Below are 27,131 nucleotides of genomic sequence, written 5' to 3' on the forward strand. Positions count from 1 at the left end.
AGGTTGGGGGAGATACCATTAAGGGGGTGGAAGGGAGCTTTCAGTATTTGGGTATCCAGGTGGCGCAGGAGTGGGAACAGCTGCACAAGCTGAATTTGGCTCGGTTGATGGAGCAGATGAAGGGGGACTTCAGAAGGTGGGATATGCTCCCGTTGTCACTGGCGGGGAGGGTACAGACGGTAAAGATGACTGTTCTCCCATGGTTTTTGTTTGTATTTTGGGGCACCACCCCATCAGGCCCTGACCCTTGGCAATGCCATCCTGGCACCATGTGAGTACTCCTGCCAGCTTTATGATGCCACAAGGGTTAGATGACGGAAGGCCTTTAGATGGAAGGTGCTTCCCGTTAATGGGATGGAGATTGTTCTTAATTGGTGATTATTGGTTGCTCACCACGCCGCGGTGGTAGGATCCTATGTACATCTGAAACATGTTAACCACCTCCCCAAGAAGATGGTGGTGAACTGTCTTCTTGAACCGTTGCAGTCCATGATGTAGGATCACCCACAGTGCTATTAGGGAGGCAATTCCAGGCTTTTCACCAGTGATGGTGAAGGGACAGTGATATAATTCCGAGTCACAATGATGAGTGGCTTCAAGGGGAATTTGTAGGTGGTTGTGTTCCCATGTATCTGCTGCCCTTGTCTTCTAGGTGGTAAAGGTCACCGGTTTGGAAGGTGCTATTGAAGCAACCTTGTGATTGTGAAATTAGTCGTGCAGCACCAATCCAGTAATGTGACCCTTCATGCTTATGTCAACTGACAAGAATTAAATAGCAAGCAGTAATTCTTTTAAAACGCTGCAGACACAGAGATTTAAAGGGCATAAGTTTTAAATGCTTTAACAGCTTGAGTGCTCCTTTGACAGGTGCTTCTGACAGTTTTGATAGGTCTTTTGGCAGTTGCATTGAGTTTGATACGGCTATCATTTCTACGCACACTTATGCCTGCTTTGAACATCCCAAAGGCAGCTTATCTCCACTGACAGGCATCTGACCTCCGCGAAAGGGAACCTTACTTCCCTCAAAGATGTTCCAGGATGAGATGCAATGGGGTACTTTACCTAACCAAAGGGGTAATTTGGCTATCCAAATGAATCCACAAATATCAGACCACCTCTTATCAAGTCTAATCTGCGCAATTATGATTTCACATTTCAAGGCAACCAAAACCCCACTTTTGTGATGACAGCTGATGATTTAAATGGCTAGCTGCCTCTGAATAATTACTATGCCCCTCTGCCATTCCTGATACTGCAATAATGAGAAGTGCCATATTTGGGTGTGGGCCTCATCATTTTCAGGCGTTTCCGCTATTTTCCATGAAGGCGGGAATCTGGGCCATATATCCGTTTTGGAGCTCCAAAACTATATCCAGTTTTGGAGCTTGAATTCATCATCTGACTCGGGCCAATAGTGTTGGTCAGAATGCTGAACCTATCCAGGATTTGAACAGAGCAGTTTTACAGTTTCAGCTTCATTGGAGGTATTATTGAAATTCTGTTGGAACACTATGCTGTGATGACATTGATGTGCAAATTGGGATAGATTTGAGCTGTTATTGCCAATAATTCTTTTGAGTGTTTCAGTCCAAAATATGAATAAGATTATATCACAATAAACATCTCTTGCTGCCAGTTTTACACTAAATATGGTACCTGTTAGGAACTATATTGAAACTGCTCAGGTTCACTTCATGCATGATGTTCAACTAGCAGTGAGAGCGTGATCTCCATAACTTTGATGGAGCTGTATTCTTGATTTCTCACCACCACCATGGAGCTGATGGAGATGTATTCTTGTCCACGAGTTAAAAGGGTCACAATCAACTGTGCTGCCCAGCATGTTTTCCTTTTAAATATCTTTCTTATCCAATTCCTTACTCCATCATTACTCAGCAGAAGATTATTTCTACTGAGAGTGTGAGTTGTTTTCATAGGCAACACTGGATGGGAATAGATTGTCCCTCCTGCTGGATGTAGAGAACTGGAATCAACATTTTCAAATTTGCTGATGACACCACTGTAGTGGGTCGGATTTCAAACAATGACGTGACAGAGTACAGGAATGAGATAGAGAATCTGGTGAACTGATGCGACGACTATCTCTCCCTCAATGTCAGCAAAACAAAGGAGATTGTCATCTACTTCAGGAAGCTTAGAGGAGAACATGCCCCTGTCTACATCAATGGGAGTGAAGTAGAAAGGGTCAAGAGCTTCAAGTTTTTAGGTGTTCAGATTACCAACAACCTGTCCTGGTCCCCCCCATGCTGCCACTATAGTTAACAAAACCCACTAATGACTCTACTTTCTCAGAAGACTAAGGAAATTTGGATACCGGGGGTTATGAAAATTAGTAATTGAATACAAAATGATTTTGTAATTACACTTTTCCATTAATTTTTGATCTGGAAGGCAGTGTAAAGTATTGTTCTGGAAAATTCCTGTTTTTCAGAGCACAGTAGCTTTGTACACCTCGATACCACTGTGGTCTATGCCAAGGACAGTGAGTTCATATAATACAAATACCATACCTCATAACATCAATGGCTTTAACTGTAGTTAGTCTGACTCTAGACTGTGATACAGGTGCATTTAACTAGGATTTAGGATAGGGCAGCTATTTGCTGACTGACAGGTAGTGTAATTTTATAATTTACTCCAAAGAAGCATTGCTGCAGAGATATCTCCTTATGAAACAAGATGTCGATGATGTTCCTTCTCTTGTCCGAAGCAATGAACAAAAAGACCTGTGAGATGAGTGATAAAAACTATTTTAAACTATTGTGTGAATTATTTCCCCTCCCTCCCCTTTTCTTTTTCACGTGTTCCTACAACAATCGCCTTTATACAGCTTAATTTATCCAGAGGATTATAGTTAATTTAGAAACCTAACAGTGAAGCTATTTCTCCCTTTCCCAATACCTTTGCAAGAATGGCTGCAGTAATAATAATTTTTCAGTCTTCAAACTTAGTCCGCTGTCGGGCACGTTTAGCAGAATGATTCTCGGTGGTCGCAGCACCGAGAAACACCCTGCTATTCAACAGCATTTTGCCATTTCTTTTGGCCTCTGCGAGTTTCTCTCCGCCGAGTCTGCACAGAGTGATTTCCTGTGATCTTCCCACTCCCCACCCCAACCCCAAATATTCCCAAATAGGCCCCCCCCCTCCCCCCAGGCCTGATCCCTCGCAGTGCTAACCTGCCATCCGTGCACTCTGGCAGTGCCACCCGGGTACCATGGCAGTGCCAAGGTGGCCAGGTGCCAGGGAGAGTGCCAGGGGACCGCTCTGCCATATCCCTGACCACATGGGGGTCTCCAATGGACTGAGACCCCCCCCCCCCCAGGTGCCATTACGTCTGATCCATGTTTGTGTGTACCAGTACTAAACGGCGTGCTGGTGATATCTCTCAGAAGCAGCCATTGAGTCCTGGGCTCTGGGTGCACCTGGCGTCTGGGTATTTAAAGGAGCCATTAGGCTCATTGAAATATTCAGACCTGGATCTCGCCCAGCGAGGGCGAGATCCAGATCGTGCCAGGTGGAGCAAGTGAGGTGGATAGTGATCGGCCCAAAGCCTAATTTGGGGCTCTCGCGTGACTCACCCGTTGAGCCCAGCTCCACACCACTAAATCCCGCCCAACGTCTTAATTTTACTCTGTAATAAATTGGTAAATTATTCTTTCAATATTTAGAAAGTAGCTTGAAAACATTTGGGGTTACAGTTTCTGCTAGGCAGCGTAAAAGATCAAGGAAGTAACAAGCGCAAATTGAATGTCCAGCGTCTTTCATGGTGGTTAAAAAACATTGCACTGAAAATTAACCACCTCGGTAAAGCTAGCCGTGTCCTCAAACTGGATTAATGAGTGTCCCAAATTTCTGCCAATTGCATCCATTTGCAACCTTTCAAGGAGTCTATTCAGATTAAGCTGCTTTTTACAGGTAGGCACCTTTTCCTTTAAATGAAATTTAAATAAAATTACTTTTTTTACTTTCTGTGGAGTGTTGATCGCTGTTGGAGTAGTCAGGCTGGCAGGGAAGTCAGTGCAGTTGGGAGGGTAATTGGGGTCAGGAGGATAGTCAGAAGGTCGACGGTGGTTGGGGGGGGGGGAGGGGGGTGTTGTAGTCAGGTGGTCCACTGGGGCGTCGGTAGGGAGGTCAGTAGTATAGTTATCTTGGAGTTAGAACTAGTTTTAATTCTTCTAACTTTTCTTGGATAACTATTCTACCAAGTGAGTTGTAATCATCTGAAGTCATGAATTTTAACTCAGCATTTTGGAGTATTCAAGATCGAGTGTAATTGCCCAACTGAAGTTGAAACTTTCTGGCCAATTCCTGTGTAGTCAGTGTTGGTATCTCCAAGGGGCCTGCCAGCGAATCTTCAGGGATACGACCATCTGGAGAATGGAAGATTTGGACCTTTAACTTGCTAAGAAGTATGACTGTGTACACCAATGAAACTGGTAAATGATTAAGTAGTTTTTTTTAAGGTCATTTTCAGTTATTTAAAGTCGGGTTACTCTGAGGTGGTGAATACATTATTATTCAAAAGGCTTATTTTTTGTAATAAACACTATTTCAGTTGCATCAGTGAAACTACAACAGTGAACATACTTCTGTAAGTTAGGGAATATTTTTGATGCAAGGGAAAGCAAATGAACAAATATGTTCTAAAAGGCTGCCCAATCTGCTGCTTCATTAAAAAGTTTTTTTTAAACATGTGATTATGCAAATGAGCTTGAGCAGAAACCTGAACCAAAGCTTCACATTGAGAATACTAGCGCAGTTTCTTGCAGAATTTGCCTTAATTTGCTGATTGTGCCCAAACTCATGCATCAAAGTTATGTTGATAGGAATATTTTTCATGCTGTGATCCAAAATATCATAAAGGCACCAACGGATGCTTTCTGCACCAAGCTTGCCTTTCCATAGAACCAATTGATTCCCCTCTCCTGCCATCCCTGTGAAAGTGTATATGTCTCTTTGATTTCAGAGTTGGTCCTTGTTCCTTCCACTACCCTGCCTTGAAAGGTTGCCTAAGCTATTGGTCACTCTTCACAAGAATTGCTTTGTGACATTAAGACTGACCTTGCATTTACCTATTTTACAATGTTTAATTTACATTAGTGTTTTTCCATTTATGTTTCAAATTCACCTTACTACCTTGTATCTCTATAAAGTTCCCTTGCATTGTGTTCCTTTCAAGCTGTATAAGTTCAAGAAATGTTTTGTGTCCTTGCCTTATAACTCAGATCCTTGTGTCCTTGCCTTATAACTCAGATCCTTGTGTCCTTGCCTTATAACTCAGATCCATGAGGCTATTAATCAGCTTTGTGGCTCTCCTCTGAGCTTCCCCGAGTTTGGATGTATCTGGTGTGACTTGTTGTCTTGAATGAGTTAATGGCCCGAATCCTCTGTTCACATAAAGTACACATTTACCTTCCTTTGATATTTCAAAGTAATCTTCTGATAGAGAATCCTGCAGAACTCAGTCGGTGCCGGAAATCTGTGAGGGAACAGTGGAGAGAATCCACATAGAATCCTTGGCCCCTGTTTACAGCACCAGTTGCCAGATTTTGGGAAATAAAGAGTTCAAATGGTCCCAAGCTTCTTTGAAAAGCTACGGAGAGATGGAAAGGTGTAGGGTGAAGTGGGTAGGAAAGTGGTTAAGGGGTAGGATCAGTAAAGCAAGTGGGTAGGGTGGGTGAGGGAGTAAGTTTAGTAAGGGGGTAGGGTGAATAAGATGGGCCAGGAGGTAGGTGGGTGGTAAGATTGGGTCAGAATGAGCGGTGAGGAGTTGTCGGAGGTAGTCAGGGAAGGAATCGAGTGGTGGGACTAGTCTGATCAGAGTGGAGTCCACAGGTTGAGGGGCAGTTGGAGGGGCTCAGTGTTAGTGGTTAGGGGGTTCAATTCTGTAGTGATCTATGTGTTAGACTAGGTTTTAATCAGTGACTACCGAGGTAAGTATGTCGGAACCGTCCGAAGTTTCTGACTCTAACTCCGAGCTGCGGAATTGCCCATCAGAAGTCAACAAATATTAAAAGCCAATTATTGTTCCTACCTGGGCAGGACTGGAACCGATGTCCATGGGGGGGGGGGGGGGGGGGGGGGGGTGTTTGCGAGAGCTGTTGGGGAGGGTTTAAACTAATGTGGCAGGGGGATGGGAACCAATGCAGGAAGTCGGAAGATAGTAAAACAGGGACAGAAACAAAAGGCAGTAAGGGGGAAAGTGTAAGGCAGAGAAGACATAGTCTAAAATCAAAAAGGGCGACAGTACAAGGTACAGTGACTGAGGGGAGCTCAGTGAATAGGCTCAGTAATACTAAAAGGAATAAAACGGGAAGTAAAAACATGAATTATAAGCGACACGGCAGGTTGTTACATGAAGATATGGATTCAACGACAAAGAAAGTTAGGAGAAAAGTTAAGAGGAAATATAACTTAGGAAAGGTTACTGATCGAGGTGTTAAGATTCAAAACGGAGGTATAAAAGCCAACATAAGTGTACTTTACCTGAATGCTCATAGTATTCGGAATAAGGTAAATGAGTTGATGGCACAAATCATCGTGAATGACTATGATTTAGTGGCCATTACTGAAACATGGTTAAAGGATGGTCATGACTGGGAGTTGTATATCCGAGGGTATCAAACTATTCGGAAGGACGGAATGGATGGTAAGGGAGGTGGTGTAGCTCTGTTATTTAAGGATGACACCCGGGATGACATTGGTGCTATGGAGGATGAGGTTGAATCCATTTGGGTGGAAATCAGGAATACTAAGGCGAAAATGTCACTGATAGGATTGTCTATAGGCCACCAAATAGTAACATTATGGTGGGGCAAGTAATAAACAAAGAAATAACTGATGCATGTAGAAATGGTACAGCAGTTATCATGGGGGATTTTAATCTACATGTCGATTGGTTTAACCAGGTCGGTCAAGGCAGCCTTGAGGAGGAGTTTATAGAATGTATCCACGATAGTTTCCTAGAACAGTATGTAATGGAACTTACGAGGGAACAAGCGGTCCTAGATCTGGTCCTGTGTAATGAGACAGGATTGATTAATAATCTCATAGTTAGGGATCCTCTCGGAAGAAGCAATCACAATATGGTGGAATTTAAAATACAGATGGAGGGTGAGAAGGTAAAATCAAACACTAGTGTTTTGTGCTTAAACAAAGGAGATTACAATGGGATGAGAGAAGAACTAGCTAAGTAGACGGGGGGCAAAGACTTTATAGTAAAACAGTCGGGGAACAATGGGGAACCTTCCCAGCGATTTTTCACAGTGCTCAGCAAAGGTTTATACCAACAAAAAGGAAGGACGGTAGAAAGAGGGAAAATCGACCGTGGATATCTAAGGAAATAAGGGAGAGTATCAAATTGAAGGAAAAAGCATATAAAGTTGCAAAGATTAGTGGGAGACTAGAGGACTGGGAAATCTTTAGGAGGCAACAGAAAGCTACTAAAAAAGCTATAAAGAAGAGTAAGATAGATTATGAGAGTAAACTTGCTCAGATTATGAAAACAGATAGTAAAAGTTTCTACAAATATATAAAACAAAAGAGTGGCTAAGGTAAATATTGGTCCTTTAGAGGATGATAAGGGAGACTTAATAATGGGAGATGAGGAAATGGCTGAGGAACTGAACAGGTTTTTTGGGTCGGTCTTCACAGTGGAAGACACAAATAACATGCCAGTAACTGAGAGAAATGAGGCTATGACAGGTGAGGACCTTGAGATGATTGCTATCACTAAGGAGGTAGTGATGGGCAAGCTAATGGTGCTAGAGGTGGACAAGTCTCCTGGCCCTGATGGAATGCATCCCAGAGTGCTAAAAGAGATGGCTAGGGAAATTGCAAATGCACTAGTGATAATTTACCAAAATTCACTAGACTCTGGGGTGGTCCTGGTGGATTGGAAATTAGCAAACGTGACACCACTGTTTAAAAAAGGAGGTGGGCAGAAAGCGGGTAATTATAGGCCAGTTAGCGTAACTTCGGTAGTACGGAAGATGCTGGAATCTATCATCAAGGAAGAAATAAAGAGGTACCTGGATGGAAATTGTCCCATTGGGCAGACACAGCATGGGCCCATAAAGGGCAGGTCATGCCAAACTAGTTTAGTGGAATATTTTGAGGACATTACCAGTGCAGTAGATAACGGGGAGCCAATGGATGTGGTATATCTGGATTTCCAGAAAGCTTTTGACAAGGTGCCACAAAAAAGATTTCTGCATAAGATAAAGATGCATGGCATTAAGGGTAAACTAGTAGCATGGATAGAGGATTGGTTAATCAATAGAAAGCAAAGAGTGGGGATTAATGGGTATTTCTCTGGTTGGCAATCAGTAGCTTGTGGTGTCCCTCAGGGATCAGTGTTGGACCCACAATTGTTCACAATTTACATAGATGATTTGGAGTTGGGGACCAAGAGCAATGTGTCCAAGTTTGCAAACGACACTAAGATGAGTGATAAAGCAAAAAGTGTAGAGGATACCGGAGGTCTGCAGAGGGATTTGGATAGGTTAAGTGAATGGACTAGGGTCTGGCACATGGAATACAATGTTGACAAATGTGAGGTTATCCATTTTGGTAGGAATAACAGCAAAAGGGATTATTATTTAAATGGCAAAATATTAAAACATGCTGCTGTGCAGAGAGACCTGGGTGTACTAGTGCATGAGTCGCAAAAAGTTGGTTTACAGGTGCAACAGGTGATTAAGAAGTGTTTTATTGGAGTGTGATTAATACGCCTCCGTATAAAGGCCGTGTGCTTAACACTACTATGGCTCTGTGTATGTAATTATGCTCAGGAGTCGCCAGGTGCCGTATTTAGACACCGTCACAAGTATATCAAGGTCAGGTTCAAAGTAATAAATCTGTACACCGATTAGTAAGTCTAAACGATTGATATTTATTATAACAAATATAATAATTACACATGCATACGCTAAAGAGACTAACTTACTTCTAATACTAAACAACTAAAATACTTATCTAGACAGGAACAGGCAAGGTCGGGGACAAGGCCTTCGTCCTGTTCTTGGTCTGCAACTCTCAGGTACTTAAAGTTGTCAGGATCTAGCAAGGTCTGGATCACGTAGCGATCGTTGTATTGGCACTTACAGTTCGATGGCTGATGCTCAACGGCCGGTGATGAAACTGGAGTCAGGATGCGATGTAACAAGTCTGGGCCGGAGTCTGGAAGCAACAGACCGAACCATGTGCGGGGTCTATTCTTATAGTTCCTAGAAGTCCGTGCCCCCTTGGGGCGGTCCTTTTACCTGCCATGTATCGATTGGGCCTTTCCCAATCGATATCTTCTAAACCCCCCAATCTGAGAGTCGTTCCTCGATGGGTGGGGCGGTCCCTATGGTTCTTTGTGTTGGTTACTGTGGTGCCGTTCTGTCTGGGCGTCTTCGCAAAGGTATCCATTGATACTTAAATGTTTCTACTGTGTGGGGTCTGGATCTGGATCACCTCATTACTATGTAGATCTGTTGCCATTTACACCTTTGGCTGAAACTCTGCACCTGGCCAAAAACTGGTTTCTGTGCGTGCAGAATGCTAATTAGTCTTCTGCAAACTGCTTGTCCTTGCTAAGACTGTTTTTCCCTGCAGCCTTAGCAGTTCTCCATTTTGTAGCCCAGTGTCCATCTTAGATGGCTACAGAAGGCAAATGGAATTTTGTCCTTCATTGCTAGAGGGATGGAGTTTAAGACTAGGGAGGTTATGCTGCAATTGTATAAGGTGTTAGTGAGGCCACACCTGGAGTATTGTGTTCAGTTTGGTCTCCTTACCTGAGAAAGGACATACTGGTGCTAGAGGGTGTGCAGAGGAGATCACGAGGTTAATCCCAGAGCTGAAGGGGTTGGATTACGAGGAGAGGTTGAGTAGACTGGGACTGTACTTGTTGGAATTTAGAAGGATGAGGGGGGATCTTATAGAAACATATAAAATTATGAAGGGAATAGATAGGATAGACGCGTGCAGGTTATTTCCACTGGTGGGTGAAAGCAGAACTATGGGGCATAGCCTCAAAATAAGGGGAAGTAGATTTAGGACTGAGTTTAGGAGGAATGTCTTCACCCAAAGGGTTATGAATCTATGGAATTCCTTGCCCAGTGAAGCAGTTGAGGCTCCTTCATTAAATGTTTTTAAGATAAAGGTAGATAGTTTTTTGAAGAATAAATGGATTTAGGGTTATGGTGTTCTGGCCGGAAAGTGGAGCTGAGTCCACAAAAGATCAGCCATGATCTCATTGAATGGCGGAGCAGGCTAGAGGGGCCAGATGGCCTACTCCTGCTCCAAGTTCTTATATTCTTTTGGTAACAAAACTTATTTTATGATACATTTGATACGGTCTTGGAGACTTTGATTTTGAGAGGTGAATGCATTGATTGATTCTCATGCACCTTTTCATAGAATCAGAATCACTACAGTGCTGAATGAGGTCAATCGACTCTGCACCGATCCTCTGAAAGAGCACCTTACCTCGGCCCAATCCTTCACCCTATTCCTGTAACTGCACCTCGGGGCAATTTAGCATGGCCAATCCACCTAATCTGCACATTTTAGGACTGTGGGAGCAAACAGGAGCACCCGGAGGAAACGCATGCGGACACGGGAAGAATGTGCAAATTCCACACAAGTCACCTGAGGTTGGATTCGAACCCGGGTCTCTGGCGCCTTGACGCAGCAGTGCTATCCACTGTGCCATCATATTTTGTAAATTTATTGTAGCCTCATTCATAATTCAGAACCATAATTATAATTGTGATTTCTTGATTTTAATTTGTGTGCTAAGAATCTAAATTAATCACAAATATGCTTGATGAAATGGACTATTGAACTTTATCTCTAGTACTTTATAGTGTTTGCGTATCTACACATTTACAAGTATCCAGTCGCTAATGTGTGGTCAGCCACTGTGCCACACATCAGCAAGCTTGCTTATTTACAAATATAAGTGCAGCCTCATTGCTTTCCACTCTCACAAGAGGCTGAACAGAAGTAAAAACTGGCTAGATTTGAGAATAAAACTTTCTTGCAGTTTATTTTTCTACAAGAATCGATCATGTTGTGTTTCAATCGTTTCAATCTATGCTGTTAAATTTTAGTGGCCTTTTCTTCAGGATGAAATCAGATAGATGGAGATTGTGGGCCAAAAAATAATTGCAGTTTACTTTGAAATCCCATCTGTTCATTCTTTATTGAGTGTCAGAAATCAGTAATTCAAAAATACCGTTACCAATTGTATAAGGCAGAAATGCTTTAGTTTTAAACTTTTTCAATTTTTGTAGTTTCTTTGTTAAGAAGTTTACTGTAGTAGTTTACAATGGTTTTGTCGTCAAGGTCAGCTTTCTTATTATGATCTGGAGATTCTGGTGTTGGACTGGGGTTGGCACAGTAAGAGGTCTTACAACACACACACATAGAGCCTCTAACTTAAAGAAACCCCCCCCCCAGAAAAGAGACCCTGGGCTGGATTCTCCGACCCCCCGCCGGGTTGGAGAATCGCCGGGGGGCGGCGTGAATCCCGCCCCCGTCGTCTCCCGAAGTCCGGCACCAGAGATTCGGTGAGTGCGGGAATCGCGCCGCGCCTGTCGGCGGAACCCCCGGCAATTCTCTGGCCCGCGATGGGCCGAAGTCCCTCTGCTGTCATGCCGGTCCTGCCGGCGGGAATCAAACCACCTACCTTACCGGCGAGACCAGGCGGCGTGAGCGGGCTCTGGGGGGAGGGGGGCGCGGGGCGATCTGGCCCCGGGGCGTGCCCCCACGGTGGCCTGGCCCCCCGATCGGGGCCCACCGATCGGCGGGCGGGCCTGTGCCGTGGGGACACACTTTTCCTTCCGCGTTGGCCATAGTCTTCACGATGGCGGATGCGGAAGTGACCCCCTCCCCTGCGCATGAGCCGGGATGACATCAGCAACTGCTGACGCTCCGGCGCATGAGCGGACTTCCGCCGGCCGGCGAAGTCCCTTCGGCCCCGGCTGCCGTGGCACCAAAGGCCTTTCCCGTCGGCCGGCGGGGCACCAACCACTGCGGCCTGGGCCTAGCCTCTCAAGGTTAGGGCTTGGCCCCTAAAAGGTGCAGAGAAATCCGCACCTTTTGGGCTACCCGACGCCGGAGTGGCTCACGCCACCCCATGCCGCCAAGACTCCCGGCCCCTCTCTGGAAGCTAAAGAGCAGTCTAGACAGGAGCAGTGAAAAACGTACTGTTGTAACACTCACCTGGGAAATTCACCTGCTGGCTCAGACAGAAGAAGCACCACGTGTCCATTCCTGGAAAGAGCAAAGCATTAACCTGTGTTTAAACCCCACCGATCCTTTAGCTGCAAGACATTCATTTCTCTTAGTTGGCTGTGATTGACAGCTTCCACAAACAGAGCTGTTAGCCATACTTCATTCCTCTCCCTTCATGGATGAGTAACTCCAATTGCTCTGGACACAATGTTTACAAACACGGACCACTTCAAAGAGAGCTAATTGCTGCCAATTTCTGGCTCAGCACTTCAAAATCACTCCAGCGTGAATGGGAGTGATTGGAATGCACTTAGCTCTTTTTATTGTGATTAATGTTTGCAAACATTGTGGGGTCCCTTTAGCTAGGGGAATTTAGTTAGCGGACCTCTGTCGGGGTCTCCCTATCTAGGAAGTCTCTGTGGGGGGGGTCTCCCCATCTAGCGAGTGTCTGTGGGGGGGTCTTCCCATCTGGGGGTTGGTTTAGCACAGTGGGCTAAACAGCTGGCTTGTATTGCAGAACAAGGCCAGCAGCGCGGGTTCAATTCCCGTACCAGCTTCCCCAAACAGGCGCCGGAATGAAGCCTACTTGTGACAATAAGCAATTATTATTATTATGTAGATGGGGCTCTCTTCATCTAGGAAGCCTCTCTGGGGGTCTTGCCATCTGGGGAATCTGTGGGGATCTTCCCATCCAGCGAGACTCTGTGGAGGTCTCCCCCATCTAGGGAGTCTCTGTGTGGGTCTCCCCATCTAGGGAGTCTTTGTGGGGGTCATCCCATCTAGGGAGTCTCTGTGGGGGTCTCCCCATCTAGGGAGTCTCTGTGGGGGTCACCCCTTCTAGGGTGTCTCTGTGTGGGTCTCCCCATCTAGTGAGTCTCTGTCGGGGTCTCCCCATCTAGGGAGTCTCTGTGTTGGTCTCCTCATCTAGGGAGTCTCTGTGGGGGTCACCCCATCCAGCAAGTCTCTGTGGGGGTCTCCCCCATCTAGTGAGTCTCTGTGTGGTTCTCCCCATCTCGGGAGTCTCTGTGTGGGTCTCCCCATCTCGGGTCTCTGTGGGGGTCACCCCATCTAGAGAGTCTCTGTGTGGGTCTCCCCATCTAGGGAGTCTCTGTGGAGGTCTCCCCATCTAGGGAGTCTCTGTGGGGGGTCTCCCCATCTAGGGAGTCTCTGTGGGGGTCTCCCCATCTCCGGAGTCTCTGTGGGGGTCTCCCCATCTCCGGAGTCTCTGTGGGGGTCTCCCCATCTCGGGAGTCTCTGTGGGGGTCTCCCCATCTCGGGAGTCTCTGTGGGGGTCTCTCCATCTAGGGAGTCTCTGTGGGGGTCACCCCATCTAGGGTGTCTCTGTGGGGGTCTCCCCATCTCGGGAGTCTCTGTGTGGGTCTCCCCATCTAGGGAGTCTCTGGGAGGGTCTTCCTATCTAGGGAGTCTCTGGGGGGGTCTCCCCATCTCGGGAGTCTCTGTGTGGGTCTCCCCATCTAGGGAGTCTCTGGGAGGGTCTTCCTATCTAGGGAGTCTCTGGGGGGGTCTCCCCATCTAGGGAGTCTCTGGGGTGGGGGGGGGTCTCCCCATCTAGGGAGTCTCTGGGGGTGGGGGGGTCTCCCCATCTAGGGAGTCTCTGGGGGGGTCTCCCCATATAGGGAGTCTCTGGGGGGGTCTCCCCATATAGGGAGTCTCTGGGGGGGTCTCCCCATCTAGGGAGTCTCTGGGGGGGTCTCCCCATCTAGGGAATGTCTGGGGGGTCTCCCCATTTAGGGAGTCTCCCCATCTAGGGAGTCTCTGCTCGGTGATTCAGCGTTGTTGCGCGTCCTGAAGGCCGTCTTGGAGAACGCTTACCTGGAGATCAGAGGCTGAATGCCCTTGACTGCTGAAGTGATCCCCGACTGGAAGGAAACATTCCTGCCCGGTGATTGTCGCGCGATGTCCATTAATCTGTTGTTGTAGCGTCTGCATGGTCTCGCTAATGTACCACGCTTCGGGACATCCTTTTCTGCAGCGTATGAGGTAGACAACGTTGGCCGATTCGCACGAATATGTACCCCGTACCTGGTGGGTGGTGTTGTTGCGTGTAATGGTGGTACCAATGTTGATGATCTGGCACGTCTTGCTGAGATTACCATGGCAGGGGTGTGTGGTGTCATGGCTGCTGTTTTGAAGGCTGGTTAGTTTGCTGCAAACAATGGTCTGTTAGAGGTTGCGTGGTTGTTTGAAGGCAAGTAGTGGGGGTATGGGGATGACATAGAACATAGAACATGACCTTGGCAAGATATATGTCTTCATCATTGACTTTGTCTATATATATATGTCTCTGGAACCCACCTCTTCATTTACTTGAGGAAGGAGCAGTGCTCCAAAAGCTAGTGATTCGAAACAAAACCTGGTGTTGTAAGACTTCTAACTGTACCTTTACAAGAACTCAAGAAATATGCTCTTCGAGCCTGCTCTGCCATTCGATACAGCCATGGCTGATTTTGGGCCTCGTCTCCACATCTCTGTCCTTCCCCGTATCCCTTAATTCCCTGAGACCCAAAATACATTCTGTTTATTTTATTTTTTCAAATTATCTTTATACAACAAGACTTTGGCAACTTAAGAATAATGTATTTCAACCCTCTGTCCAAAGTCCAACATCCGATTTGTACTTATTTATTTGCACCAGATTTCAGTAGTTTGTGTACTTGGAACACCCTTTGCCCCTCCACTATTCAGTCTCTCACTCCTGCCAGTTGTGTTTATAAGTTATCCAGGCTAGTGATGTTCTTTCCTTGCCCACAAATGCAACTGGACCAGAAATATTTGGTAATGAGACAGGCCCCGAGAAGTTTGCACACCTGTCAAGTTGGCCATCAAGCTGCCCAAAATATCTCTGCAAACCTGCAGATTTATTACATCTTATGTTTAATCAATAGATGTGTTCATATTGGATTGCCACTGATTATTCTAGAAAAATCCCACTGAATTGAATTGACAGTTAAAGAAGCTTTGATGTTTTAGTAATCCATTTCAGTTAGGTTAAAAGAAGATGGCTATGTGCTAATAGAATGGAAAAGCAATGCACTGGTGAATGGGTGTACAAATAATGTCATTTTGATTTTCTTATCAGCCCCAAGCTTAGAGACTGCAACATGGGTTATCGGTCATCTGGAGCTTCAATCTGCCTGGCAAGATTATTTTCTGTAGGGCAGGCAGCGGACAGTTGACATAACCACAGAGACGGCAAAGAAAAGCGAGATAATGACATTTGATTGATTGTGGGTGCAAGAATTCAATTAGTCTTCATGACTAACAAAATAGATGGAATTGAACAGTTCAATTTTATATGGCTCAGTTCAGAGCTGTGCCAGATTACCTTTTGTTTACTGTATCTTTTCAAGCCTGTCTAGCTGCAATTGAGGATCTCATCTTCCCTGGAAGGTTTGCTTGAGATTGCAGCACAGTGCACCCTTAGATACAAAGCACAACGGTCTTTGTGCATTTCAACGAATTGGGATAGTACACTCAGCTGGGAGAGGAGGCCAATTAAGCACAGGCAGCATCCCAGGGAGAGATTTTGAGAGGAGAGGCATAGGCTCAGCTGGTGCAGGGCAGCAGGGAGGTCAAGGCGATAGGTTCGGCATTGCCCAGTATCTCAAGTTTACAGGCAATGCTGCAACTAACTCCATGTGTCAAGGTTGAATGCCGATGAAGGCTCCAAATCTTCTTAGGGACACAGTGATTGCCAGATGATTGGGCTGGAAATTGCCTCCAACTGCACAGGCAAACAACCCGTGCCAGGGGCTTTGAAGGTCACAGTGGCCCTCAACTTCTACTCCACTGACTCTTTCCAGGGGTCAGAATGGAGGGTCTGTGTGATGTGTCCCAATCAGCTGCACACAGTTGTGTCAAGCTCGTCACTGACACTATCCTCAGATGCTTGCACATTCATCCATTACCAACCAGACAATGCTAGCCAGGCGGAAAGAGCCCGAGGCTTCGCCATGATTTCTGGATTGCCCCACATCCAGCTGTATTAGATTGCATTCATGTGGCCATCAAGGCACCAGCAAGTAAACCGGGATGTAAACAATCGAAGTGCAGACTGACTGACCATAGGACACAGATACTCCAAGTCTTGCCCGTCACTCTGGCAATTCACATGATGCTTACATCTTGCGGAACCTGGATGCTAAAGTTGTTCATGACTCCTGCATGATTGGATAGATAGCTCTTTGGTGACATGGCTGCTCTTCTATTTATTCATGAACCCACTCTAGCATCCAAGAACAGAGGTGGTGTAGAGATACAACAGGAGTTATGCCTCCACAAGGGTGGTTGATGGTGGAGAGGACCACTAGACTGTTCAAGATGCACTTCAGATGTCTGGACTGATTAGGGGAAGTATTGTAGTATCCTCCAGAATGTGTCTCCCTTAAAGTTGTAGCATGTTGAACCCTGCACATTCTGGCCCTGGCAAAGGGCGGCCCAGAGGATGCCGAAGAAAGTGATGCCAGGGAGGATGTCTTCAGTGATAGGTCTGATGAAGAGCCGAGGGAGGCACAGGGTGATAATGTGAAATGAAATGAAAATCGCTTATTGTCACGAGTAGGCTTCAATGAAGTTACTGTGAAAAGCCCCTAGTCGCCACATTCCGGCGCCTGTTCGGGGAGGCTGTTACGGGAATCGAACCGTGCTGCTGGCCTGCCTTGGTCTGCTTTCAAAGCCAGTGATTTAGCCCAGTGTGCTAAACAGCCCCTGTTGGAGGGGCTGGAGGGTGGAGGCAGACGAGAGGAATCTTCAGGTAGGCAGGGACTCTAGGGATGCCTTGATCTTGGCGAAGCTTCAGGTGGGCATCCAAGGCATTGATGCTTCCCCATACCAATGGCACTGCCTCCTTCACAAGCAACCCTGATATGCTTGACGAACCCAAAGCTCTAGCTTGCACACAACACAATGCAGTTACACCCTGTACTGCACCTGGCACCAATTACAACCATCAAGCCAACTCCACCCATTTAAAAAAAACAAAGTTTGTTATTGTCAATGCACCAACAAGGAACATCTAATGTTGCCAAACCAAAAAATTCAAACTAATCAGTACAAATAATGTCACTTGTGACAAATCCCTGGTGTACTCCAGGACAGGCATTTTCAAAGTTGCAGGTTGCGACCCGCGGGTGGGTCGTGGGCGGGTGTCGGGAGGGTCGCGGAGCCAGCCATCGCAATGTTCCCAATCGAGTGAATACAAGCGCAACAACCGCGGCAGTGGCTTTTTAAAATGTCGGCTACAAGCGGCTTTGAAAATGATAGCCGCGACCAGCTATAAAAATGCGGGCACGCTGTGTGATGCGTGCCTGTTCATCAGTGCGCATGCGGTCCGGGAGAGTTGGAACCTGAACCCGGGGTCAAAGCGCAATAGTGGCATGGTAAAAATGGGTCCCGTAAAAAAAAAAAACTTTGAAAAACACTGTTCTAGGAGCCTTCAGCTTATGTTTGCAGGTGCTGCATCTTGGTGCCCCCCCCCCCCCCCCCCCCTCACTGCCAGTGGCATTGGAGAGATTCTGGCGGCCGTGATGAACTTGGCAGGCATCCTCTGACCGGCAAAGCCGGAGCACGCTCTGGCTGGGAGGGTGTGTGCAGCCCCATGGCTGAGCACATCATGGCATCATCAGATGCAGCGGCCACTGGAAGAGGGAAGGAGGAGTTGGTGCCCTCGTCTGGAACACTCTGAGAGGAGCCCATGGAGATGACAGGCAGCTCGTCTTTCAGCGTGAGGTAAGTTTGGACCTGTTTTCTCCCCATTGATGGATGGGCGCCCAGCAGCGAGACTCGGTACCTCATCCATTTCTCACAGTAGCAGTGACCTGCTGATGTACTGGATTGTAGGTCTGAATGTAATCTCTGGTTATGTTCCTTAAACTGCCCCTCCATGTGAATCATCGATCTTTCAATGGAGAAGGCTGTGCACTTGGATGTTCAGGATCAATGCAGTGCTCATGCTCTGCATGGACTCCTTTATGACAGAGACCATGGCACGCAGACCTCCTTGGATTTCCACCAGAGCTCCCCGTGCATCTCACTGGAAATCCAGCATCTGTCATCTGATGGATGACTTCAAAGGCTCATCATCTGCCTCGGACTCGGTGCATTCCTGGTCTCCGACTGCAAACACCCTGTCCACCAGCTCCTCATGCAAGTGTGATGTGCCCTCACCACTGTACTGTACTGTACCCTCTGAGCCAGTGACCTTATGCCCACTGACGTGTTAGTATCTGTACTGGTGTCAGCTTCCGAGGAATGGTGTGAGTCTGGTGCAGGTGTGAAACTGTCTTCCTGTTAGCTTAAAGGATAGCCCTCAGGGTTACTGTCGATTCATGCAGAATGACACCTGTAGTAGAACGACGAGGAGAAGCAAGAAACTTCAGAGAGTCGTGAACACAGCCCAGTCCATCACACGAACCCGCCTCCCATTCATTGACTCTATCTACATGTCCTGCTGCCTGGGGAAAACGGGCAGCATAATCAAAGATCCCTCCCATCCGGCTTACTCACTCTTCCAACTTCTTCCATCGGGCAGGAGATACAAAAGTCTGAGAACATGCATGCACAGATTCAAAAACAGCTTCTTCCCCGCTGTTACCAGACTCCTAAACGACCCTCATGGATTGATCTGATTAATACTACACTCCTGTATGCTTCACCCGATGCCGGTGTCTATGTATTTACACTGTGTGTACCTTATGTTGCCCTGTTATGTATTTTCTTTTCATGTACTAAATTATCTGTTTGAGCTGCTCGCAGAAAAATACTTTTCACAGTACCTCGGTACATGTGACAATCAACAAATCCAATCCAATGCATCAGTACATTGAATCATTACATAATTACTGTGCATGCTCGGTGGTTGTTTAGACAATGGAGACCTGCAATGTGGTGCCATCTGCATTGGAGATTCAATGGACACTCCTACTATGACATTTCCATTTCAGAATCGAGGACCCCATTATGTTTGCACTCCCCACCGCACAATCATCTGTGCAGTGCATTCTTACCTTAATCCGAGACCCCTGCCTCACAACACCAATGGAGCAAGCTGGAAAGTGGCACTCTAGCTCCAGTGCATCACTCTTACATGGGCTGAGGACAGATAGATTGGGCATCCCACCACCCATTCATCAGCACTCCACCGCACTACGGCTTCTCTTCTGAAGGGGAAAAAAATAATTAATCATTAGTTATCCCTCTGCCTGAAGGTCCGTTCCAGCTTGCTGCCCCACCCCTTCCCCTGCTGTGTACAGCCAGTTAGTGGGCCGTGCCACAGAGGCACACCTCATCCTCCAATGCACTTGAATCCAAGCCTGATGACGCCCCAACCTCAGCAACACAGGCTTCAGTGCCAACCGACAACACTTCTCCATACAGTTTCATGCCATCTCTGCACTTACTCTTACTGGTTGCAGAAGATTATTGAACTTTTTGCCATATATCATGCCCACTGACCTGAATGACAACCTCTGCCCAGGCCTTCTTGGTTAGAGGGGGTGGCTATCTCTTGCCATCCCTGGGCATCAATATATCCCACCTGGCACTGACCACCACCAGAGCTCCCAGGCACCCACCTGTAAAATGGAGGCGAGTGCCCACCGGACTTGCCCTCCCACCTTCCATGCCAACCAGGTGCTGAGAACATGACCGCTCCAAATTCTATCTTCCACTGTTTCATAACATTCCCTCTGCTTCCCATAAACCTTTGGCAGCCCTCTGGGTGTTGCCTGCAGAGTTTTTAAAGCTGTGCTGGGTTTGCACTCGACCCGATGCAGGACTCATTCCCACTCTCATCTGCACTGTCAGCCCAACTGGGAGATACGTTTCACACTGGGCAGTCCTCAATTGACCACCCAGCGTGATACTGCTTGGAGAGAACACGATCCTGGCCAGAATTGGGTTCTCCATCCGCTTCTGTTCTCCCCTGTAACTTCTGAATTCCTCATTCTCTCTGCTGCTTGACTTAAAGATACACGTCCATTAATCACCCAAGTATCAAAAATGATAATGGCAAAATAAAAGAAAGGAAAAATGACAGGACCCTTACAGCATAATTCTCAGGTTAGAATAGAGGGGTGATGTGGGCATGATGAGACAATGAGCAGAAGTGCCCTGTGGCTAGGGCAAGAGACAAGGGTTTTGCATGTGCTAGCTTTCCAGAAGATGAGGTTGTGTTCAGTTCCCTGCTGCAGAGGACTCAAAATAGGATTTTGATGGGCTAACATACAGAAAAAGGCTGATGGTTTTGCACAATAAAATGCTTGGGCCATTGGCACACCTGCCAGAAAGCTGGCGTGCAATGTTTTGGAGTATGAACTAGTTGGCACTAATTTAGCATAAGGCCTTACCCAGAGCTTGGAGTCCACCCTTTCCAGTGTGGAAGTGATGGATAACTATTTGAGTGCCTGTGTGAACCCAACACCGATGTCTTAGCTTCCATTGCCGCACAAAAAGCAACTGCCCAACACCTGAGTCCTACCGTGGAAGCTCAGCTTCTCGTGTCCAAGTTTAAAGCTGGCCCGTTGACCCACAATTGCTTGAGGTAATTTTCCAAGACTATCTGCAGTCTTTCCTGCTGAATGTCAACAGCCTTCCACTAGTCTTGCTTCAACTAGTAGAGTGGCATTATGTAAGAGCACGAGGACATACATACATGGAGGACAAGCACTATGAGAATGCATAAAGGTAATTATGTTTATGCAATATAGCATGATTTCATTCATAAATTTGGTTTGACATGCTTATTTTGTGTTGGCATTTAATTTTGTAGTTTGGCTAAGTGGACACTGTGATGGTCAATGACAGGGGGACAGCAAGTTGTAAACTACAGTTCCTGGCAGTCTTTGGCACTTCTGCTCATGTGTCAGCTGGGAATGATGGATGAAAAATGGCAAGATGTTACAAGTATCTCCATCTCCAGCTAGGAAGGAGCGTGACACAAAGGTTCATAGCCATGGTCATCTTCATAGCCACTGGCAATGTGATCCTTGCTCTGCTCTGGGATTGTAGTTGTGGCTGTAGCTGGTGGTAGATTTCATGAGAACTCGCGTGTCTCAGATTCGGGTCAGAAAATTGCTCTCTGAACATCTTTGGTAGATATGACTGCCTATCGAGAGCCATTATCTGCACGCTCCTCTTTTTCCTAGCTGGATGGTTGAATTCCAAAGTGGCACCACTGACATCAATTCAGCTTTACCTGTGATGTCATGATTTGTTTACCGTGACTACTTCTGACAGATAGTTAGTTACATCTTGACCAGTATGATGTCTGGTATGACTCGCACCAGAGGTTTGCATGTGCACCCCACTGTCTTCATTTTGGACCTCTAGAAACTTAGAAAATAGGAGCAGAAGGAGGCCGTTCGGCCCTTCGAGCCTGTTCCGCCACTCATTATGGTCATGGTTGATTATGCAACTCAATAGCCTAATCCTGCCCCCCCCCCCCCCCCACCCCCATATCCTTTAATCCCCTTTACCCCAAATGCTATATCTAACTGCTTCTTGAAAACATAATGTTTTGGACTCAACTGCTTCCTGTGGTAACGATTTCCACGGACTCACCACTCTGGGTGAAGAAATTTCTCCTCATCTCTGTCCTAAATAGCCTTTCCTGTATCCTCAGACTTTGACCCCTGGTTCTGGATACCCCCTCCATCCGGAACATCCTTCCTGCATCTATCCTGTCTAGTCCTGCTAGAATTTTCTAGGTTTCTATGAGATCCCCCCTCAATCTTCTGAACTCCAGCGAATGCAACCCTAACTGACTCAATCTCTCCTCATACATCAGTGCCTTCACTGCACTCTCTAAAGGAAAAACATCCTTCGGCACCATTGATGCAGATAATGAGGTGATAACTGCATACCATATTCCAGGTGTGGCCTCCCCAAAGCCCTGTATAATTGCAGCAAGACTGTCCTGCCCTTGTACTTGAATTCTCTCGCAATGAAGGCCAACATACCATTTGCCTTCTTTACCGCCTACTGTACCTGCAAACTTGTCTTCATTGATTGGTGTAGAAGAACACATAGGTCTTGTCGTACACATCCCTGTCTGCAACAATGGTGCTGAGGTGGAGATGGTTGACAGCTTCAAATTCCTAAGTGTGCACATCACCAATAATGTGTCCTGGTCCACCCATGTCGACGCTATGACCAAGAAAGCAGAACAGCGCCTATACTTCAGGAAACTAAGGAAATTCAGCATGTCCACATTGACTCTGTCTCTTATAAATTTTTACAGATGCACCACAGAAAGCTTCCGATCTGGCTGCATCACAGCTTGGTATGATAACTGCTTGGCCCAAGACTGTAAGAAACTACAGGGCGTCATGAACACAGCCCAGTCCATCACGTGAACCCACCTTCCATCCATTGACTCTGTCGACACATCCCGCTCCCACCCGGGTTATTCTCTCTCAACTTCTTCCATCGGGCAGGCGATGCAAAGGAGAACACACATAAACAGACTCAAAAACAGCTTCTTCCCCGCTGTTACCAGACTCCTGAATGACCCTCTTATGGACTGAACTGATCTCTTCTCACATCTTCTCTACTTAGTAATACTATTACACTCGTAGTACTACACTTCGTATGCTTGTATTTACATTGTGTATTTATGTACGTCCTATGTTTTTTTTAATGTATGGTACTATCTGTCTGGACTGTACACTGAACAATACTTTTCACTGTACCTTGGTACATCACCCCATGACATTCAATGGCATTACCATTACTGAATCGCCACAATCAACATCCTGGGGGGTTACCATTGATCAGAAACTGAACTGTGGCTGCCAGAGCAGGTCAACGGCTAGGAGTCTTGCGGCGAGTAACTCGCCTCCTGACCCCTTAAAACATGTCCACCATCTACAGGCACAAGTCAGGAGTATAGTGGAATATTCTCCACTTGCCTGGATGAGTGCAGCTCCAATAACATTTAAGAAGCCCCACACTATCCAGGACCAAGCAGCCTGCTTGATTGCTATCTCTTTCATAAACATTCAAATCGTCAACCACCGAAGAACAGTGGCAGCTGTGTGTACCATCTACAAGATGCAATGCAGTAACTCACCAAGGTTCCTTGTACAACATCTTCCAAACCCATGACCACTACCAGCTAGAAGGACAAGAGCAGCAGATACCTGGGAACCCCACCATCTGGAGGTGCCCCTCCAAGTCACTCTCCACCCTGACTTGGAAATATATCGCTGCTCCTTCACTGTTGCTGGAGCCACATCCTGGAACTCCCTCCCTAACAACACAGTGGGTATACCTACACCTTAAGGACTGCAGCAGTTCAAGAAGGCAACTCACCACCACCTTCTGAAGGGCAACTAAGGATGGGCAATAAATCTTGACCTAACCAGCGACGTCCACATCCTGTAAATTAATATAAATCAAATCCAAATCTCCAAATATATGGAAATTCAGATAATAGTCTGCCTTCTCGTTTTTGCCGCCGAAGTGGATAACCTCTAATTTATCCAAATTATACTGCATCAGCCATTCATTTGCCACTCACTCAAGTTGTCCAAATCACACTGAAGGATCTTTGCATCTTCCTCATGGGTCACCCTCCCACCCAACTTGGTTTCATCTGCAAATTTGGAGATATTACATTTTGTTCCCTCATCTAAATCATTAATATATATTGAGGTCGCGCATAAGAGATTGACGTGTAAAATTAAAGCGCATGGGATTCGAGGTAGTGTATTGAGATGGATAGAAAACTGGTTAGCAGACAGGAAACAAAGAGTAGTAATTAAAAATATTTTTCAAATTCGCAGCCAGTGACATGCTAATCTCTTATGTGGGACTTGTCAAAAGCCTTCTCTAAATCCAAATAAACCACATCCACTGGCTCCCCCTCATCAACTCTTCTAGTTACATTCTCAAAGAATTCCAGTAGATTTGGCGAGCATGATTTTCCCTTCATAAATCCATGCTGACTTTGTCCAATCCTGCCACTGTTTTCTCAGTGCTCTGCTATAAAATCTTTGATAATGGATTCTAGAGTTTGTCCTACCAATGTCAGGTTTATGGTCTATAATTCCCTGTTTTCTCTCTACCTTTCTCTAAATAATGGAGTTACATTAGAAACCCTCCAATCGGCATGAACTGTTCCAGAGTCTTGAGAATCCTGGAAGATGAACACCAATGCATCCGTTATTTCTAGACCCACTTGTTAAGTACTCTGGGATGTAGATTATCAGGCGTTGGGGATTTATTGCCTTCAATCCCATCAATTTCCCCAACACCATTTCTCTACTAATATGCATCTCCTTCAGTTCCTCCCTCTCACTTAACCTGCATTTCATAACATTTCATCTGATTTGTGAAGACAGAACTGAAGTATGGATTTAGTTGCTCAGCCATTTCTTTGTCCCTCATTTTACATTTTACATATCTCACTGTAAGGGACCTACATTTGTCTTCACCAATCTTTTTCTCTTGACGTACCAAGAGAGACGTTTACAGTCACTTTTTTATATTTCCTGTAAGCTTACTCCTGTACTCTCTATTTTCCCCTTCTTAATCAGTGTCTTGGTCCTTTGTTGAATTCTAAACTGCTCCCAATCCTCAAACTTATTGCTTTTCTCAGCCAATTTGTATGCTTCTTCATTGGATTGAATACCATCTCCAATTTACCATGGATTGGTCACCTTTCCCATTTTACATTTGTGCCAGATAGGAATAAACAATTGTTGAAGTTCCCCCATGCGCTCCTTGAATGTTTTCCATTGCCTGTCAGCCCTTCAAGTAACATTCCCCAGTCAATCATAGCCAACTCGAGCCTCATACCATCGTAGTTTCCTTTATTTAAGATTGAGGTCTCAATAAATTACACTCTACATCTTGATGAAAAATTCAATCATATTATGGTTGCTCAACCCCAAGGGTGTCACACAGCCAGATTGCCAATGATTCCATTCTCATTGCACTGTACCTAGTCTAAGATGGCCTGTTCTCTAGTTTGTTCCACAATGTTTGGTCCAGAAAACCATCCCGTATACACTCCAGGAATTCCTCCTGTACCTTATTGTAGCTAATTTTATTTGCCCAATCTATGTACAGATTAGTATCCTCCATAATTACAGATGTTCCTTAACGCAAGTGTCTCTAATTTCCCGTTTAACTCATTCCCAACATTGCCACTGCGCTTTGGGGTTCTATATATATATATGACGCCCACTCACATTTCTTGCTCCCTTTTGCTCTACCCATCCAGATTCCACATTGTGGGAGCCAATATCCTTCCTCGCTATTGCATTAATTTCTTCTTCAACCAGCACTGCAACTCCACTGCATTTTCCTTTTTGTCTGTTCTTCCTAAATACCAAATACCCTGGGACATTCAGTTGCCATCCCTGGTCACCCTGCAGCCACGTCTCTGTAATCCTGATTACATTTGCTTTATTGCGAATGCTACGTGTTTTAAGGCGCAAAGCATTTAAGCTCATCTTTTTACATTACTTGAACTGCTCCCATAACTTTTCACTGTGGACCTGTTTGAATCTGGCCCTTGGATTCTCTGGCTATCACTTTTCTTACTTTCTGTTTTTGTCCTTGTTTCCTCCTCCTCTGACTCCCATCCCATAGATTCCCATCCCCCTGCCTTTTTTAAACCCTTCCTAGCCACTCTAGAAAATACTGCCCAGGATATCAGTCACATGTATCTCCCATAAAACAGGCATTACAGATCCAAAATTTGCACTGCATGAGCAAAAATTACAGTGTTCATGCAAGGGTATATTTTTGAAGTAAGTATTCCGGTTAATATCAACAACCCAGAGTTTTTGAACTAATTTGTGTGCCTCTGTTCTCCAAAATAATGGCGGTAAATTCCTGAGTTAGGTTCATCAATTTTTTGAATGCGCTTTGGGAATTTTATGGGTTTAGTTCGATTCCAGAACCAATAATAATTTTTCTACTGCAACTGTCTTTTAACTCTAATGTGGAGTGGAGCATTGTGAGAGTTGCCCTATACCAGAATGCTGTAACTCATCTAAGAAAACATACTAAAAAAATGGTATGTGTGCATTCTTTGCATATTAACTGATAAATTCTCTGGAAATATTTTTGATTGAAAAGAGCTTTATGACTTGGATAGTCCAAAATGTTTGCTTCCAAGGGAAGCTGTAAGTACTTTTAAAATGTAATGTTTAGATTGAAGGATCTTATTGTGGAACAGCATTCTTAAGTACCTTCCAATTTTCTTGCCAGTGAGGAAGATCGCAATAATAAAAATGAAAGAAGTAGCAACGTGGCATTTACCATACAAGTAATTTTTTTAAAAGAAAATGCTTTGTTTGGTAGTAGTGAAATAAAACTAATTAAAATAGCATAATTTAAAAAAAAATAATTCATGGAATGTGAGCTTCGCTAGGTAGGCCAGCATTTATTGCCCGTCCCTAATTTCCTTTGAGAAGTTGGTGGTGAGCCTTCATGAACCATTGCGGCCTAGGCGCTGTAGATGCACCCTTGTCAGGGAGGGAGTCCAAGATTTTGACATGGCGATGTATTTCCAAGTCAGGATGGTGAATGGCAACTTCCTCGTGATGGGGTTCCCATGCATCTGCTGTCCTTGTACTTCTAGATGGTAGTGATCGTGGGTTTGGAAGGTGCTGCCTAATGAACTCTGGGGAGTGACTGCAGTGCATCTTGTAGATAGTACACACGGCTGCTACTGTGCATTTATGATGGAGGGAGTGGATATTTGTTAATTAATTGTTAACAAATGAATGCCACAGTGTCACCAAAATAAATTCTATAGTAATGAGCGAAGGCTCTTTGGCTTTGAAAATTTGTCCAAGAGCAGAGGAGCTTGGAATTGCAGCCAGTTTGAATGAAAATGACATTGCTGCTCA

General features: G+C 45.6%; 1 protein-coding gene across 11 annotated transcripts in view; it reads left to right on the forward strand.

The window, feature by feature from the left end:
* The window catches only part of LOC119969669 (protein quaking), a 659,721-nt gene that overhangs the window by 254,158 nt on the left and 378,432 nt on the right, over positions 1–27,131 (forward strand). The gene's annotated exons all lie outside the window — the stretch shown is intronic.

This window comes from Scyliorhinus canicula, chromosome 1 (genome assembly GCF_902713615.1).
Source record: "Scyliorhinus canicula chromosome 1, sScyCan1.1, whole genome shotgun sequence".
Lineage (NCBI taxonomy): Eukaryota > Metazoa > Chordata > Chondrichthyes > Carcharhiniformes > Scyliorhinidae > Scyliorhinus > Scyliorhinus canicula.